The sequence below is a fragment of the Zonotrichia albicollis genome, chromosome 1, assembly GCF_047830755.1.
Source record: "Zonotrichia albicollis isolate bZonAlb1 chromosome 1, bZonAlb1.hap1, whole genome shotgun sequence".
NCBI classification, from domain to species: domain Eukaryota; kingdom Metazoa; phylum Chordata; class Aves; order Passeriformes; family Passerellidae; genus Zonotrichia; species Zonotrichia albicollis.
The window spans coordinates 139,563,995-139,582,558 of NC_133819.1; the positions used below are offsets into that span (position 1 = coordinate 139,563,995).

At 35.1% G+C, this 18,564-nt stretch overlaps 1 long non-coding RNA gene across 1 annotated transcript; it reads right to left on the reverse strand.

Moving 5' to 3' along the window:
• Positions 1–1,348: 1,348 nt before the first annotated feature.
• Positions 1,349–17,272, reverse strand: LOC141725424 (uncharacterized). Its single transcript, XR_012577272.1, has 3 exons — positions 16,745–17,272; positions 9,788–9,834; positions 1,349–3,511 (listed from the first exon to the last, which is right to left on the reverse strand). It is a non-coding gene; the product is annotated as an uncharacterized LOC141725424 (long non-coding RNA).
• Positions 17,273–18,564: the final 1,292 nt, after the last annotated feature.

Sequence of the window (18,564 nt, forward strand, 5' to 3'; positions counted from 1 at the left end):
GGCACCTTTTTCTTCTCTTCAAAACTGAATGATTAATTTCTTTGGTAAGTTCAGCTTTCAGTTGAGCTTCATTGAAAATGTACTAATATAAACTGTAAGAACTCAAAACCATTGCATAAAACGAGTGAACATGCAAACTTTAATGTGATTTCTATGACATCATCTCTTCTTGATCTTCTTATTACTCAGTTATTGTCAGTGCCCAATGCAGGTGTTGGAAGCATAAAGTAAGTTCATTAATTAGTTAGTCTCTGCACTTTTAATAATAACCTGGGTTGAAAACATCTGCCATTTCTGACTTGGATCTTTACTAAATAGCTTCTTTCTACTAATGTATGAAAGAAACAGACCAACCATACATGAAGAAATAAGTGATATTTTATTACCACTCATTTGGAGCTGAACAGCACTCAGCTCTGTGCATAAGAAGTATTTCCAAAACCTGCTTTTCAAAGAATTTTAACCTTTGCAAACTGATGTTATGTCAAATTCTGTCACTCCTGAAATTTTCTTTTCTTGCTCTGACAGATCTTACCTGCTTATCCAGAGCACTACTGAATTGTAATCAGGAGATCTGAAAAAATGAACTGCAGAAATGGTGCTTTCAAAGAAAAGGTGATGCTAAGAACTTTGAGGTTTAATTTAATTGCTCAGTTAGAGCTTTTACTAAACAATGTTACAAAGTCATATATCACCAAGTAGTGATTCTTTTAGAATATGAGAAAGTTTGGCATTACAGCACAGTTTAACACACAGATATGGAAATCTTTTCTTAGGAAAAGGCCCAATAACTCTATTTCTTGTTTAGCTTGCTCCAGACACAGAAGTGAGTGTTCTGCTGAATTCCAGTAATTTATTTTCTCTATCACCTCTCCTTCAGTACAACTCAGGTACTTTTCAGTTCTGATGTTATGAAGTGCTGAAGGGCCCCTCAAAATCAATGTGCTGTGAGCATTAATCCATGTATCTTTGCATCAATGTTCACATGTGAATGAACATCAACCAGGTGGCAGAACTATACAGTCTGTAATGTAAAGAACAAGTCTTAGTTTGTTTTGACGTTCAGACTGGGAATAAATAATGGAAACATTTACGCTTTCACTGATTATATCAGGAGTTCCATTCACTGGATTCCAAACAGAAGCCAACATGAAGAGGACTGCCACAGTATGCATTAACATTGTCACATGAAAAAATGGTTTCTCGACATCTTTATGTATTTAATAAACAATGCATAATCCATGGATCAGAATTAATCTCACATACCTATACATTTTCCAAAGGAAAATATTGTCCAGTACTTCTACAAGAGACATAAAGCTTTTTAATATTATTTGAAAACCCAAAATATAGTTACCCTAATCATTAATTACTTTCTTTTAGACCCTTGATGTCTTAACTGTGTAGTTATCTACATTTCTTAATTGTGTTTTTAGAAATTGCTTTCTTTCACATCCACAAATGCTTCAGACTCAGCGACGCTGAGCTTAATTCACACCAAGTCTTCTTTTTAGGTATCTGAAATGTGCAGTTCCTTCATGTCTCACATGGCATACATCCATGTCAGATAAAGCAGTAATATTTCTCTCTCAGAATGATGGAAAAAGGAGGGTTCAGGATGCTGGGGGCAAGGGGATGGGCTGTCAGTGGGGCTATCCAGCTGATGAGGAAATGGGCAGGGGAAGCGGATAGGGGAGAAACAAAGTAGGTATAAAAGGGGCTGGTAGCATGAAAAACGTGGATTGTCCTTATGCCTGCCTGAGCGAGCCCTGCACCTGATCAATGCAATCTGATCTATATTCTCAGTAACTATTTTCTCAGCTGCAGTCCAATACAGGTGAGTGCCTGTGCCCTTTTGCTAGCAAGTACCGTGCTGGAGCAGTCGGGGAGCAGGATACTCGTGGGATGAGCAAGAAGGTCTGTGACACTGGCAGTGCAACTGTAAATTGTGTGTGTGCCCACCCTGGCGAGTTGCTCTCCCTGCCAGCCCAAGGGGAGGGGACTTGGCTGCCTGCGTGTGTGCTAGAGGTGGGTGCAGTGTGTAGGTGCTGTTGGAAGCACTGCTGTGGCAGTCTGTGTGACCCAGCACGCCAGTGTCCCCTGGCCAGTGTCTCTGGGCCACCAGCTCAGCTTTGCTCACGGTCGACCCTGCAAACGGGAGAGCAGCAACTGAATCCTCCAGCCTGGGTCTTCAGACAGCTGGGCAGGAGTGTCCTGACCTGAGGCTGCCAGAGGAGATAACAACTCTTAAAGGCACATAGCATAAATTATTCCGTCTTTTTAGAATTTGTGGTGCCTGAAATGCCTAACTATATTTTCCCATGCAGTGGAAACCTAAGGAGAGGTAGGCTCCCCAGGCAATTAGACATCAAAATGTCACCCAGAGATTAGCGCTAGCAGAATTTTTCTTTGTATTCTGAAAAAATGTTTTAATTTTCAGACTGATCCTCTTTTATGTAAATGGATTTTTTCTTAGAACCCAAGAGGCTGCATTTTCTTGGCTCTTTTCCTACTCTATACCAGTCTTTAAAAAATAACAACATTTGTACAAAGAAGGTTTACTTGAAACTTTTTTATTTGGCTTGAAATTAATTCAGATAACCTATTCTAGGAATTGAGTTTTATGTGATGGTGTATTTCTCATAATTTAAGAAATTGTACTACATGAGGAAAAGTAACCTATTTTTGCTCTTTTTCTAAGCGAGGAGGAAAGTCTCATGTAGGTTTTTTACTGATTTTTGCCCTCTCAGCATTAAAATTTCACTCATCATAATTGATTTCATGTATTTTTTAAATTAAAATGAAATTTGAATTTAAATAATATGAAATTCAAGTTCATTCAAAAATGAAAACATGCTTTTTATTGATGTAATGCTTTCATTAAAACTAAGATTCTGACAATGATTCACACCTCCTTTTACATTTACATGTAATTTTGGGCATCTTTGGAAAAATGACACTACACTGTGTTAAAAATTATTGTGATGAGTTTTTAGCTCAGTTCAGTGCAGATCAGTTTTGTGTTTCTTCATAATTTTTCACCTCTTTTATATAAAGAAATGTAGTAGAAAAACCACCATGGAAATAAAAGAATAATCAAGGGAAGCACAATTTTTGTAGTTACAATACAGGGACTCAAGGCAAAGATTATTATTTTCAGGTATTAAATAGATGACAGACATTAATTAAGTAATAAACTTTATACAATCTTAAAGGTATACATCAATTTAAAATCCTAAAGAGATACAAAAGACTTAGAGAGTAAAAACTGATATGAGTATTTAGGATGTGGTAGAAAATGAGCAAAACTTAAAAACAGGAGGTGAAGACTGACAGGTGAAAACCAGGAGTTCTTCTGAAAAATAACTTTTGTACCCTGAGGCTTAAAACGGGTTCTTAGCCCTGCAGGCTGAAGGTTTCTCCAGATACACTGTGTTGGTAGGCAAAACCCATGAACTTCTTGTCCAGAACACCAAGCCCAGGTGGCCTCTGTGCGTCTGTATGTGTGTTTCTGTGGGAAAAAAAGAGAGAGAGAGGAAACGGTTTATATTACATGTGAAAGCAAAAGGCAAAATGTACAATAACGTTGAAGGGAAATTACTGTGCATGGGAAAAAAAATATAAAAAATTAATTGTAGAAGAGGGGAAGAATTTGAGCTTCTTGTGTTTTTTCCAGACTTCCATCAAGCTTATTTACCTCTGGAGCTGAAATTACATTTTAGTTTCTGTTAGCCATCTGTCTTACCTTATAAATTCATTTCAACTTTTAACGGCAAAGATTCATTCCATTTCTTTAGAAAAATAACATATTTCTTTGATTGCAATCTAGATCTTTCTGAGGTTAGTTTTTATTTTTTGAAAACCATTCTTAAAAAGGTCCTGCAATCTACATGTTGGAAGAATATATTTTTAAATTCATAGACTTTGTTTCTAGAGACATGAAAAAGACCACACATAATTGCAAGATTAACTGGATCATTGCATTCAACAATTAGAAGTTATATAGCATTTGAAATACTCTTGAGCAGTAATTTTCATTAAATTTTATGAGTTTGTTAACATAAAATCAACACAAGATAAATAGCAAATATACCCTGTGAGTTTTCAATGAAAAATTATGAGGTGCTCTATGTTGTGCATCAGTATTAGGATAGTTCCAAGGAATATATTATGCATTTTGTAATACTCAGAAATTCATAGAGTATCATTCATAATGAAAGCTGAATCAGAGGAGACAAAGTCTACATATGGGTTGCATTTATTTAGCAAAATTATTGAAGGCTTGACTGTGTGACTTGAAGCTTTATTAATCAAATAGAGGAATATTTCTTATCTCTCCTACAAACTCGTATGGATAATGTTTAGAGAATAATAAAGTCACAATGTTGAGAGCACTAGGAAGAGGAATTTAAATAATTAAGCTACTTCTAGAAATATGGCATATGTTGCATTATTTGTACCAACCTTTTTATGGACAGAGTGATCAGCTTGAGGCTGCAGACTGCTAAATGTCTTCAGCAAAATCAGCCAAGAGGTTTGTTAGTCTTCCAGTTTTATGTCTTAAGTACAAGTGACAGGGCACCAGAGGAGCAAGATGGATGAAAGTACATAATTATTCCATGTAAAGTGTGTCAGTGTGTAAATGCTCTCACAAAAAAGGATCAAATTAAGAATGTACATGTTTTTCAGAGCAGAGAATGAAAGAGATGAAAGTAGGATAGTAGAAAAAACTCAGCTTTTTTTGAGAGGTTTTAGAAGCTGCAAAACTTTATTAATTTCTGAAATATGGAAGCTTGGGAAAAAGGATAGATACAAATTACATTCTTTACTGAATTTATCTCTTATTTTTACCTGTTTACTTTTTCAGTATTTTTGAAAATAAACACCATAAAAAAACAGTTGAAGTAACTTCTAAAAAATCTATCCAGATAGTTTTTGAAAATTATTGAGATATCTTGAAAATAATTTGAGTTTAGGAAAAAACAAAAATCAAACACAAAAAATCATAGAAAATGTATTTTTTACTTTTAAAATTTGTTAGCATGATTAATAGTTGCCATGAAAAATATGGCCTTTTAAAAAAGAATCTTCTTTCAAAAAGCAAAAAAAAGATGGGAATTACCATAGTTTCATTTGATATAAAAATCAAATTAAGTTTGCAGTTTTGAACTTATTTGAAGTAAGAAACTCTAAAGGAAATTGAACGTTAGGGGTACATTTTGTCTAGATTTCAGTTCACACTTTACTGATTGTTTCCTCAATGCAAAGCCATCAATTTACATGGTAAAGCTTCTTAAATCTTTATAAGAATGTGTCTATTGCAAGTACAGGAATAAAATAAGTAGCTCCTATGGTGTTTCTCAGCAGTCTTTTCAAAGATTTCATCAGTATTTCAGAAGGTGTTTATATTATTTGTATACTCTAGATCTGTGAGAAGAACAATTCCCAAAGCTGTTCTAAATAAACAGCAGTGAAGTCTCTGGACTCTAACTCAGGGGTCTGACAATGATCAGCTCTTTTACACAAATTAAATTATGCACTTCTGTCATTCATCTTTTCAAACCATTTGCCCTCAAAGAACAAACATGGCTTTATGAAAACAAACATTACATTCTTAAACATCTTGTTTCGTCATCGACTTCTTGAACCTTCCATATATCTGCCCAAAATCATCCTACCTTTTTTGTCTGGGAAATTCTATGATGGTCCTGAAATATCATTGTTATTTCAAAATTAATAACTTCATTAATCTCTTATTTGTTCAAATTAGAACTGGAGAAGTGTGAATCTTAAAACTTGCTTATCTGTCCTTATAGTCACTTGAGACGTATCATGAAAATTCAGGGATTTAATAAGAATTTAGTTAGTTTATTACAATTTTCCACAATCTTATTGTGATGACTGCTGGTAAAATTAGTGTAAAAGTGATTTATTTTTCTTTTTATGTAGTTCATACAATACTATTTTTTTTTTCATTTTTCTCACTTCTGAGGACTTCTAAGAACAAGCTTTGACCCTTTCAGAGCTATGTTGATAAAAAATAGGCTTAGGAATTTGTAATTCTACACAATGTCTTGCTTGGAGGGAGAAGCAATAAATATTGAATCTTTGGAACTTGCACGCTTTGAAGTTAAAGCTGTCAGTAAATCTTTGTGAAATTAGTCAGGACTCCTGATTTTCACTATATCAAGAATTGCCTAGCCAACAAGCTAGGCAGCTCCAAAGGCATTTTGCTCTTAGAAACATATTTCTGACTTTGGAAAGTTAAAGTTGAAGCCAGAGTTACTCCTAAGTCAATAATTTTCAGTTGTCTGTAAACCACAAATGACTTAATTCTCTGTTTCACTCAGAACAGACCACACAATCTAACACCACACACGTCTCTCATTGGAGGTCCATGGTACACCTTCATAAAATGCAGTTGGAGCTCCTGTAACACTTCTGAGCTTTCCTGATCTTCAGAAAAGTCTCAGGGGTTGTAAGAAAAATATGTTCAGACTTAAGCTTTTAACAGGGCAAATGTATGTGGAGTGCCCAGATTATGCCACAGGCAGCGGTTTTATGAAGCTATTAGGATTACAAGGGAGTTGCCATCTTGTATAAGCAGGAGTGTAGCACACATTGTGGAAAAGAAAATACAACTTTGAAATTACTGGAGGGAAAAAAGAGAAAAGGATTTTTGTGAAATGCTTCAGAAATCCTCAAGCTCTGATGATCAGAGCACATACCCAAACAGCAGCTTCTTGACAAACTGTGATAAGCACGAAACATCTATTTACTGTGCATTGAACCTACTCATTTGAGATACTCACCTGTCAGTGCACAATGTGCAAAAAGGCAGAACAGAAATGAACTTCAACAAAGAAAATCTTATGTTTAATTTTCTGTCAGGGAGATTGTCTTGTCTGTTTCTTTTCTTCCTTTAGCCTAGCAACAGCATCATGTACTGCTGGGTGATTCCAGAAAATTTACTGTGATTAATGCAGAATCAAGAAAAAGAACAGAGAGAAGTGTGCATTTCTCTCATTTGATAGGATTATAACACAAAGAGGCCTACTTGTTTGTTTTCAGCATCATATATTCAAGATGGCTTTAATTTTATCAACTTAAGCTGGGCAAAGAACTTGATAAACAACATCAGAAAACGCCCATTTTGTACTTAGAGGCAAAAATTAAAAGTAAAAATTGATTACACAAATTACTGATGGAATAGATATAGCCAATGAAGTCTCATTGATTAAAAATTTGTTGCACTCAGTCTTCATGCAGCATGACTAGCACATAACATATCTAAGTACCTATTTATTTATTTATTTATTTATAAAATAAAGTAAGAGAAGCGAAAAGTTGCAAGAGGGCCGAAGAAGAGATGTGGTGAGGAAGAAAAGGTATTTGGAGATAGATATTTACCTCTATATTGAAAAAAATAATAAAAATACTTTTTCATGCCTTCAGTGTTAGTGACCTGAGAAAAGCTAGCTAAAAATGAGAGCCAAATCAGCAAATATGATAGACATCTGCCAACACAGGTTTGATTTTCCAGAATAAGGTATATATCTAATATTTTTAACAGCAAGACCCTTAAATGATCCTAGAAAACTCATGATGACTCACCATTTCCTTGGTAACAGCTTGAACAATTCCTAGACTGTTTGCCTAAAGTATAAGTCTTAAATGACCTGAAGTATAGACCTAAATTAACAATTTATTCTTATTTGCAAACTTGAAGGTCAAGGAAAGATATGTATTTTTTTATTATACATTTTTCTGTCTCATGTAATTTGATAACAGCTTACCATTAACGCTATGTGGAAGTTTCAAAATCAAGTCCAAAGGAGAGGGGAGAGGTGAATCAACCCTCTCCCAGTGAGCATGCAATTTGCTCCCAAGTGTTGAAGAAATTAGCATCCTTAAAGAAACAGCGCTCTGAAGCAGCAATCATCTCATTTCCATCAGCAGGAAAACAAAATCACAGTCACATACTTGTTCTGAACCCTCAAAAACTTATACTTAGCATAGCTCAACATTTTCAGGGATAGTCTACTAGGGAATATTTTAATAATGAGTTTTAATTTTATATCTAGGTTTTCTAGACTACCCATTGTAAAATTACAATATAATCCCAAATATGATGACAATAAATTTCCACTGAAGAAATATAGTTATTTGTCAAATGAAAAACTGAAATAAAAATAGGTCTGCTCAACTAGTATAACTTACACATAATGACAGTAAAAAGTAAGACAAAATTCCCTATTCAGTTCTAATGTCTACTATTAAAATATGCAACTGAGCTTCTGGGTGTCATTTAACTGATTTTTAAAATATTGGATCAATTGCATAATATCTCCTGCAAACTACTATTTAAATGACAACTGAAATTGCAGGTCATTTTCCCAAATGTTATAAAGTTTTACATATAATTGTAGCACCCTCTTCTAAAGTAATAAAGTGACTTTAAAAATTATTCCTTTAAAAAGACCTTTTAAAATCATGAAGTTAATGTTAAATCTGTTTCCAGTACTGAAATGAGTTATCATAGGAGTGCTACGTAACATGTGATGTTTTCACATTTTCAAAAACTTGAATTTTTTTTCTTGTTCTAAATCACACATTTAGTGGACCAGAGCAGAGTCCCAGTAATTAGGGCATTTATTTGTTGTGTGGGAGGCTGAGAATAAACATCTTGTTCCAATTACCGTACAATTATTTATGCAAAGTGAATCAGATCTAGCAGGGATAATACCTTAGCAGGAATAGGAAATATATTGGTAGTGACCTGGACGTTGAAGAATGGTAGAACAAGAAACTCAATAATTTTTTCTCATCCCAAAATTGGGAAAAAATTATTTACATGATTTTCAATTCCATAAAAACTTGCGATTTTTTCCCCCTGTGTTTTTGATGTTAACCCAAATTCTACCTCTGAGCTTACTGAATACAGTAAGGTATGTTGTGACAAGTTTTAGTTCCTAAAGTAGCATATAATATTATCCTTAGAAAAAAACCCTGAATAACTGTTCCCAGGACCCAGAAGTACCATTTTCCACTACAGCCTCTACAGAAATAAGAAAATATGTCTCTACAAATGTTGAGCTGTTCTTCTAGACTGGAACTGTGGTACTTTGGAGTTTCCCTTATTTTCAAAAATGTCATGTGCATAACCTTTGAGGGTTCTGTGGAACTTAGCTAGGATTTGCAAATTTTTGGCTCTTCTTTGGACTGGTATTAATCTGTTGCATGTCATTCAATGGCCACAAATCCCAGAAGTGCTCAAACCTCATTTTTAGGGGGTGACAATTCTAAAATTTCCTGGAAAAATCTTTAAACTTAAACTAGACACATACTGTGCATTCTCCCACTTTTCTACATCTCAGTCATAGTAACTGTGTTGCGTCTACAGTAACTGTGTACATCTGTGTGTAACTTACGTACAGCAAATCTTGTCACAGTTCTGCCAGAAGTCAGAAAATAACAATTTCATTATGACCAAGGTTTATAAGCCAAAGTAACTACCATATGATTTGTGTCACTCCAACTTTTAACAGCGTTTTCACTCTGTTAATTATGTTGTTAGAAAATGTTCCCTTTTAGTTGACATCTTCTGATGACTGAAACTGTTTAAGCTGTAGAGCATTCCTGAGTCTTTTAAAAATATGGAAAATATTTAAATATTAATAAGGGGTCTGAAGCAGTTGATTTTGGTCAAAAACTGCAGAACTACCTTTTTTTTTTTTTTAATTGTGGAAAAAACAAAAAATTCTTTTAAGCTTTTTTTGAGACTGACCTTGAGGTAGGACTCCTTTCCTTCTGCTTATACCAGATGCTTACACCCTGTAAAAAGGAATAAATTTTTGGTGAAAATTATTTTTCTGTAGTGCTTATTGTTTTGCTTTATTATTCTCACAGCATCCAGCTGTGCTATTCACATACAGACTATTTTTCTCAAAGCACTATGCAGGTATAGAGCAAAAAGAAATCTGTAGACTGAGGTCTTAATTTTTCAAACGTTTTATAATTTTTTTTGAAAAAATATTCAATAAAATTATAAAAAGGAGTGCAAGGAAAACTGAGACAACATTGGTTAATAGAATAGGCTGTGGCAAAGGAAAAGTTCACAGAAGGCTCTGGAAGAGAAAAATTGAGTACTTTGATGGATAACTGTCCAAGTCATGACAGAGAACACAAAAATACTGGTTTGAAAATATTTTTCCAAGGGATGATTGCAGTTTGTATTATAGGTGGCCAGTAGACAAGGAAAAAATTACCAGTGGGTTAGATCAACCTTTCTTCTCAGATTCATAATTTTCTTTGGAGCAAAACTTACTGCATTGTAGACTATCAGTGCTGAAATACTTATTAGAATATGATGTATATAATTATCTTGATGGTGTCAGAAACTGAAAGGAAGCTCTTTTAATCCAACTTTTCCTTAATAAGTTGTAAATTCCTACCACCTACTTCCTGTAGACTTCCATCAACAGCATATAGAGTGAGGAATACCTTTCCAAAGAGTAAGTCAGAAAATATGAGTTAGGAGCCAATTTACTTCATTTATTTACACAGAGGCCCTAAAATAGGATGCCATATTCATGATGGACATCAAAAAGAGTGAGATTTTGACGAAGATGGCAGTTATGCTATATGAAGAATAAAAAACTCCTAAATTATTGAGCTAGAAGCCATATTTCCTGACATCCTGTCTGGAACTATAAATTCAATTCTATCTGATTAAAAAGAATGAAAGGCCCAAACTTACCTCTGGTCAAGGTGTTTGCTTTGAGTGGTGATATGAAAAGGGCATAATATAAAAAGGAAAAAACTCACTTATTTAGGGACTATGATATTTCATACTATCTATCTTAATACTTGGGCTATCATTCATTTATTTTTATTACAAACTTCATTATAATGTTTGAGATTAAAGAATACCTGCAACGCACTCTAGAAATATTAATTATATTCAGACTGCTGTGTACAAAGAAGTTTACTAATGCAGTAGAAAATTAGTTAATACAGGGAAGAATTAATAGATCCCTGATTGAGTTTTGTATGCATTTGCAGAAAAAATACAAACTCCTGTTCCCTTAATAAAGCATTAAGATTTTGATTTAAATAAGCACATACTGGGCTTATTTGAGGATCAGAAGTTATTGTCCTTAATTAAAAAATATACATTTAAGTTTTCCTAATCTATACTATAAATTTTGTGTAGGATAATAGATGCTATAGGAAGATGTGGTCTGTCAAATAATTGCAAAATGGAATTAACGATGTTGAATACTATAGCTGCCATTTGAGCTATTTTTATCGGAATGTATATGTGAATAATTTTTAATTTCAGGTCTAGACAGTTGTACAATGAATTACTGGCAGAATCAGGACATGAAGTTATACAGCTTATCCTTTGTGGGAGGAATTTTCAAAGGATTTAGGGAAACACTACAGCCTCTAACTACGTAGAAGGCATCTTTGGTGGAGGAATACAGGCTTAAGCATTCCTATATGATGCTGATTGGTTTCAAGAAGGTAAGTGCAGCAAAGTAGTTTCAGTCTAAGGAGTGGCAGATGAAAGTGTGAGCAGCTGGAGAGTCTAAACCAGCATAGGGTACATTAAAGAGATAAAGCATCCCATTCTGAGATCTTTTTTATTAAGCAAGGCAGAAAAAATCATGAGAAATAAAAATTTTTATTGTCTCTATACTGGAGAAAGTAAGGAGTAATTAGTAATCAACTGTCCATTACATGTGAGGAAGTGCATGACAGAGGATTGAAGTAAAGCCAGATTGATTATGTCCCAGTTTAATGCATTAAGCAGAGTAACTTCTACAGCAACTCTTCAAAACAATTATCTTCCTGAAAGTCTCTCTCATTTTATAAATAGAAATCATAATTTAGGCCAAAAAATACTTTCTTTTACCATTGAGTCCAATTGAGCAGAGACATACCAAAGCCATTGAAGAAATAGATGTCACTACAAAGCAAAATACAGAACAGCTCTCAATTCCTTGTGCACTGTTCAGACAACTTCAGAACTCCAACAGCTGCTGCTGCTAAAATATCAATTAAAGTTTTTTCAACTCAATCGTTGGTTAAAAATATCCTTTAAAAGTAGATTTCTCTTTGACCAGTATGAGAATCTACATCTTCCAGGGGATCAGCTCAGCAGGGCATAAGCTATCCAATGGGAAGTGCAGAGTCATGATCCTGGGGCAGAACAGCCCCATTCACCGCAGCATGCCACGGTTGGGCCAGGATAAGCAGCTTTGCAGAAAATGTCCTGAGGTCTTGGTTGGACACCAAGTTAGCTGTGTACCAGCAATTTGTCCTTGTTGCAAAGAAGACTAAAACTATCGGAGGATGCATTAGGAGGAGTGTTGTCAGCAGAATAAAGGGGTGATCCTTTTCCTTCGTTCAGCATTGGTGTACCAGTTCTGGGCTCCTCAGAAGAAGAGACATGAGGACATACTGAAAGTAGTCCAGACATGAAGGTCCAAAAAGACTGACAAAAATGATAAAGATGTGGAAACAACTGCCACAGAAGAAAAGACTGAGGATATTTAGCTGGGACAAATGAAGGCTCAAAGGGGTAACTCATCACAGGATAAAAATATCTGAAGGGAAAATGAAAAGAGAGCTAGGTTTTTTCAGTGATGTCTAGAAACAGGACAACAAGCAAGATGAACAAACTGAAACACAGGACATTCCATCTGAACATCAGGAAACACTGTTTTGTGTAAAGGGTGGCTGAGAACCAGTACAAGTTGCCCTGGGAGACTGTGGGATGTCCTTTGCTAGTGATATTTAGAAGCCATCTGGACACAGTCCTGGGCAGCCCTACAGGAGCAGGCACATTGGGCCAGATGATTTCCAGAAGTCTGTTTCAACCTGAACCACTCTGTCATTCTGTGTTTCAGATAAACTTCTGGCTTTACTGTGACTAAGGTGAAAAACACAAAAAACATATCAAAGCCCTGTAACATGGCAAAACACAGATAACAGCAATAAATAGGAATATGAACATTTATAATCAAATCTACTCCTCAAAACCAGACTACGCTGGATTCACATCCTCACCATTTATGTGTGGTTCTGAAAGATGCTGGAACAGAAACTGTTTTATTTATATTTTCCAAGATGCTATGGAACTAAAATTTTATATAAGCCCAAGGGAGAGATACAGCAAGGTCATGCTGACACTCCTACCAGGAGGTTTACTACTGCTGTAATCAGCACTCATCAGAAAGTCTGAGGAAGAGTCTTGCTCTGATAGAGCAGTCTCCATTTTTCCAGGTTCAGGTCTCCATTATCGGGGAAGAGTTCTGTGCTCAGCTGGGATCATATTTACTTCAGAAACTTAAGTATTAAGTTGGCTTCAGACTCCTGCATATATATGAATTACACTCCCAATATTCTTTAAAATAAATTTATAAACTATTTCCTAGTTTCCTATACACTTTTGCCAGATATCACATGACAGAAATTCATTGAGTGTTCCTAGGAGCAGTTTTTGTCTTTCTAAATTTATGTGAGGTAATCTGTAGTATCCTGTTCTACACAATATTTTTTGGGAATTTTTAACCTTACCTGAGACTTCAGATGATTATTTTATTGCCTATCAGGAAATATCTTTTTTCATTTAATCTGAAAGCAGGAACAACCTCCAAAATAAGCCCTGAACATTGCTGTTAATCTGATATTCTCTTATAGCTACTTTCCTCTGTATGTAGATATTTTTTGCATGCAAAAAAGCATGCAAAAATGTATACACACATGTATACTTTCAAAACATATTAACATTCGTGTCTTCTAGAAGAAAATATGAATGTTAATATGTTTTGAATGTATACATGTGTGCAACTAACTGTAATATTGAAATGGTTTTAATCAACCTAAAACAAAAAGGACATATGTACAATTGCTACAAAGAAGAGAAACAGCAGCAGAAAACATTCATGGAACCAACTTGAGGTCCATTTTAAAAAAACATTTTGAAAGCAGATTTAGCTTGGTGAGGGACACAAAAAGAATTGAGAAGGCTATAATGAAGAAATCATGTCTTGCCTCTGATCAAGGTATATGTTGTACAGATAGAATGCAGCCCTGTATGAAAACCACAGAATTTAAAGAAGCAAGGCGGCCACAGGAGTAATAGATTGCTTTACTGCATGTCAGCTCATTTTTAAAGAGAATTCCTCAGAAAAATAAGTAAAGTTTAAACTTTTTGTTTCTCATCCCCATATTCATGGTCATATTTGTTAAGAGACACGGAATACTTTTATTATTTTTCATTCTTCCCAATGCTTCAAATCATAGTATGCAAATAAACTCTTTTGTACTCCACCATGGTCATTGAAAACACAAGTTCTAAATAAGGAGTTTAGTGTACTGCAAAGGAAGAAGCCTGTATTCAGATAAAGTTGGAGCTCTGTACCCTCTTTTAGGGGATACTTTTCAGGTTTCCAGTCACATAGAAAGGACCTCTCTTTAGGTTAAGCAACTTTCTATTTTTCCACGTGTGCTCTGTGGACTAACATAGAAGTAAGTCTGGCATACAAGCAAATAGGAAAGAAAAGCAGGAAATCCTCTGATGTTATTATCCCTCCATGTACAAAGCCCACTATGAAAACCACAAATCACTTAAAATTCATTGCTCACTGAGCACCTCAGAGAGATTTGATCCTGGCCTTATAAATGCTGTCCTTACAGCTTTGTGTGCCGAATTCCTAAGGTATCCATATAATGAATGTGAGAGGAAGGGATAGTGTCATACTGAAAAACAGCTTTTCTCTGTTAGACAAGAACAGTTTCCTCCTCACTATACCATACAGGTGATTTTCTTAACATAATCCATAAGTACTTATACTTTCTGATGAATGTCAGGACTACCACATTGCTGAAACTTTGGCTTTGCTTGTCAATTGCTGTTTGTAGTTATGGGGGAGATATTTCATCATGGGCATGCAATGGTATCAGCTGCCACATATTTTTCCATCATTGTGAATTGTATGTAATAATTTACACAGAATTAAAATCACTAGTTATTACTGCCAATAATACGTGCCCATTTCAAGACAGCAAAGCAGTGGAGTAGTAGCAGGATCACTACCCTTTGCATAAAATGTACATGAATTTTCAGTTGAGTTCTTTTAAAATTCATGCATATTTTGACCCTGAACCATGGAGTCATTAAAAATGAAAATCTTAAAAGCGCAAGTCAGCTTATCCTAACAATGAAGATATTTTTTTATTGGAAGCAGCAGTAAGAAAAGACTAAGCTCTATGTCTCTCTGATCCCTGCTGTTTTATGATTTTTAGAGCTTTACTAATGCAGAAAAATTTCAGACAATTGCTGTAATTGTGTAACTAGTAACCACAGTGCAGTTCCTTTGGATAAAACCTCCTCATTGCATTCTAGTCAGTATTTAACAAAAGCAAAGATCACAACTAATGGCTGCATAGTCACACATCTCTTTGTTTTAAAGTGATTCTCCCTGAATACAAACAATCTTTAATTTTCACCTCTAGATAAATTTTAAAATCTCTCTCTTAGACCTTTCAAAGTAAGGTATTTTGCTTGTTTACAAAATTAATCAGTATAATAATCCTCTGTATTCATGAAGCATTCTTAATCTCAGTGTGCCCAAGTGTTAAAGAATATTCCTCATATTTTAGAAAACACTTTTAAAGGATATGTTTTCTGGGTCAAACTCGCCTGTGCAGCTACACAGCTCCTAGGAGTTCATTCATCTTCACAAGCTGTGCAATCACAGAAGCTGTCTGTAATTGTGGAGGCTGTGTCTAACTCACAGAAACAGAAGATATTCCTAGGCAGCCTCAGTACTTGATAATAACTAAGAAAAATAAAAAATAATAAAAAAAAAAACACAAAGAAGTGCATAATATTAATTTCTCCTGATTCTTAGAGATAGCCCAAGTCTCCCTAAACTCCTGTTAAAAATTTGGGAGATAATTTTACAAAGCATTAGCAGAGTAAAATATTCAGCTCAGAAATTACTTGTGTAAGCTACTTTTCCCATCTTATTCTTGCTGAAATGTGCTTAACACCAACAGCATATGAAGATGAGATTTGTGTACAAGGAAAACAGAAAAAAATATTAGACCCGCCTTCTTATTGCAGGTCACTTGTTTTCAGCATCCTCTAGTTGTCCTTTTTTTTATTTTCTCTCTGTTCATGCAGTATTGATTTTAATTTCTTATTGGCTTATTTGGCAAGTGAATCCTGAATCTGCAAAAATATCTGAACATCTATTTTTCTTATGTATGAAATGAGGTTTATACATGAATATTTGCTAGACTGGGAGTTAATCTTTGATGATCTATAAGGAGAATGAAAAGTAAAGGTTTTGGAAAATTTTAAGTTCATCAAGTGAACAGATGAGATGAAAATATATTACTTCCATGGGCAGAAAAAAACTCCCCTTGTCATATTTAGCAGTTTCAATTTTCCAGCTCAGACTGGTAAAGCAAATAAGCTGTGCACTCTCACTATACATCTTTGTGCTTCTTTAGTTCCTACAGGTTGTGTTAATGTCATGTGCATAGGATAGGTGCAAACAGTTTAGGGAAAAGTTGATGCTTGATGATGACTCTTGAAGAGGAATGAAAAGGAATCTTTTAATATATTCTGTAATATGTAATATATTACACATTAAACATTTTTATATATACAATATATCTTATAGATTCATAAAATAATAAAATCATTTAGATTGACAAATACCTGTATGATCAGGTCCCGGTGCAAAGGTAGTCCTGCCAAGTCCAAAATTAAACCACATCATGTCTTCTAAATATTTCCGGGGGCTGTGACTCCACCACTTCCTGGGGAAGACTGTTACAATGCCTGACAATCCTTTCAAGGAAGAAATTTTTTCCTAATAGTCAATCTAATCCTTCTCCCCACAGGCCATTTCCTCTTGTCCTATCACTTGTTACTTGGGAGGAGACAGCAACTCCCACCTGACTGCATTCTCCTTTCAGTTGTAGAGTGGAAAGGTCTCACCTCTGCTCCCTTTTCTCCAGGCTGCCCAACCCCAGCTCCCTCAGCCACTTCTCACCGGGCAGGCTCTGACCTCCTTGGCCCCCTGAGCACACGCTGCTCATGTTCAGCCAGTGGCTGACCAGCATCCCCTGGTCCTTTCCTTCTGGACGACCTTCCAGCCACTCTGCTCCAAGCCTATCAAGATATCTTGGTTTATCAAATATAAAGTTTGCTTCAGCCCCATGGAAATTGGAAATACAGGGTACACTTAACTCCATAAGCATCTTCCAGTCCTACAGAGCATGTTCAATCACAGAGCAGTTGGAAAGATTTCTTCTGGCAGCATAGACTAAAGACTCAAGCGGCAAGTGTCAAGTGCCAATGAACAAAAGTAAAAGCAGCAGTACAACAGCCCAGAGCAGTGATTCTGCTTCTGGATGAACTCCAAGTGCTTTATGTGGAGCATCAGAAATGTTTTTCAAAGCAGACTTGCCTTCATGCTGTGGGGAATGCTTTACATTTGCATTCCTTGAAATTAGGGCCATTAACTTCTCAAAAGTTTTAATATTTTTTCTACCCGCTCTGTTAATTATCAGGGTTTTGTTCTTCCTCACACACCCACATGATCTTTCTCTGTGATCCTACAATGAATTCATCATGTTGACATTTTGACAGTTCACTTATTTTCAAGCAGTATACTACTATGTCATAAACATAGTGTTTTGATTTTGCTGAAGAATAAAGAATAACATTAAAGTGGAAAGAGAAAGAACATTTTTATTCAAAAGCAAATGTCAACAATGGTGACAGAGGGAAAATAAAATATTTCTGGCACAGAAAATCACTCAAAGAACCACTATCTTTTATCTTCCTAACTTTTGATATATTTTTCCACAGATACAGATGTACAAACATTAGTGAAAATCCTTTATCACCATGTTCTATCTTCCTTGCTATCTTGCTGATTTTACTCCAAAACCCGAATTTTTCAGCAAGGGCTTATTTCATAAAAAATGCTATCAAATTTTCTAATGTTTTTGACCATTTACTATAAACTCTAAGACCAAACAGTTAAACCAATATTTTTTAACCTTTATATCATGACACAGTTTCCAAGTTACTTCTGTGATGATGATCTTCATAGGCCTTCATCATTGCAGACCTAGAAAATTTGGTAATTTTCAAAGTGATTTTGTAGATAAGAAAAAAAAAATTCATATTTCCTGCATAAAATATTTATGAAAAGAATTGTTGACACAATTTTTAACCTTAAAAAGTATGTAAATCAGTTTACTTTTTAAAGAGAAAAAAAACATACCTTGCATCCTTGAATCATAGAATGGTTTGGGTTGGAAAGGACCTTAAAGATCACATAGTTCCAGTCCCCCTGCCATGGGCAAGGATACCACCACTAAATCAGGTTACCCAAAGCCCCACCCAACCTGGCTGTGAACATTAGATGGATGGAGCAATGACAACATTTTTGAGCAACCTATTCCTGTGCCTCAGTAAAGAAGCTCTTCCTAAAATTTAATCTAAACCTATCCTCTCTCACTTTG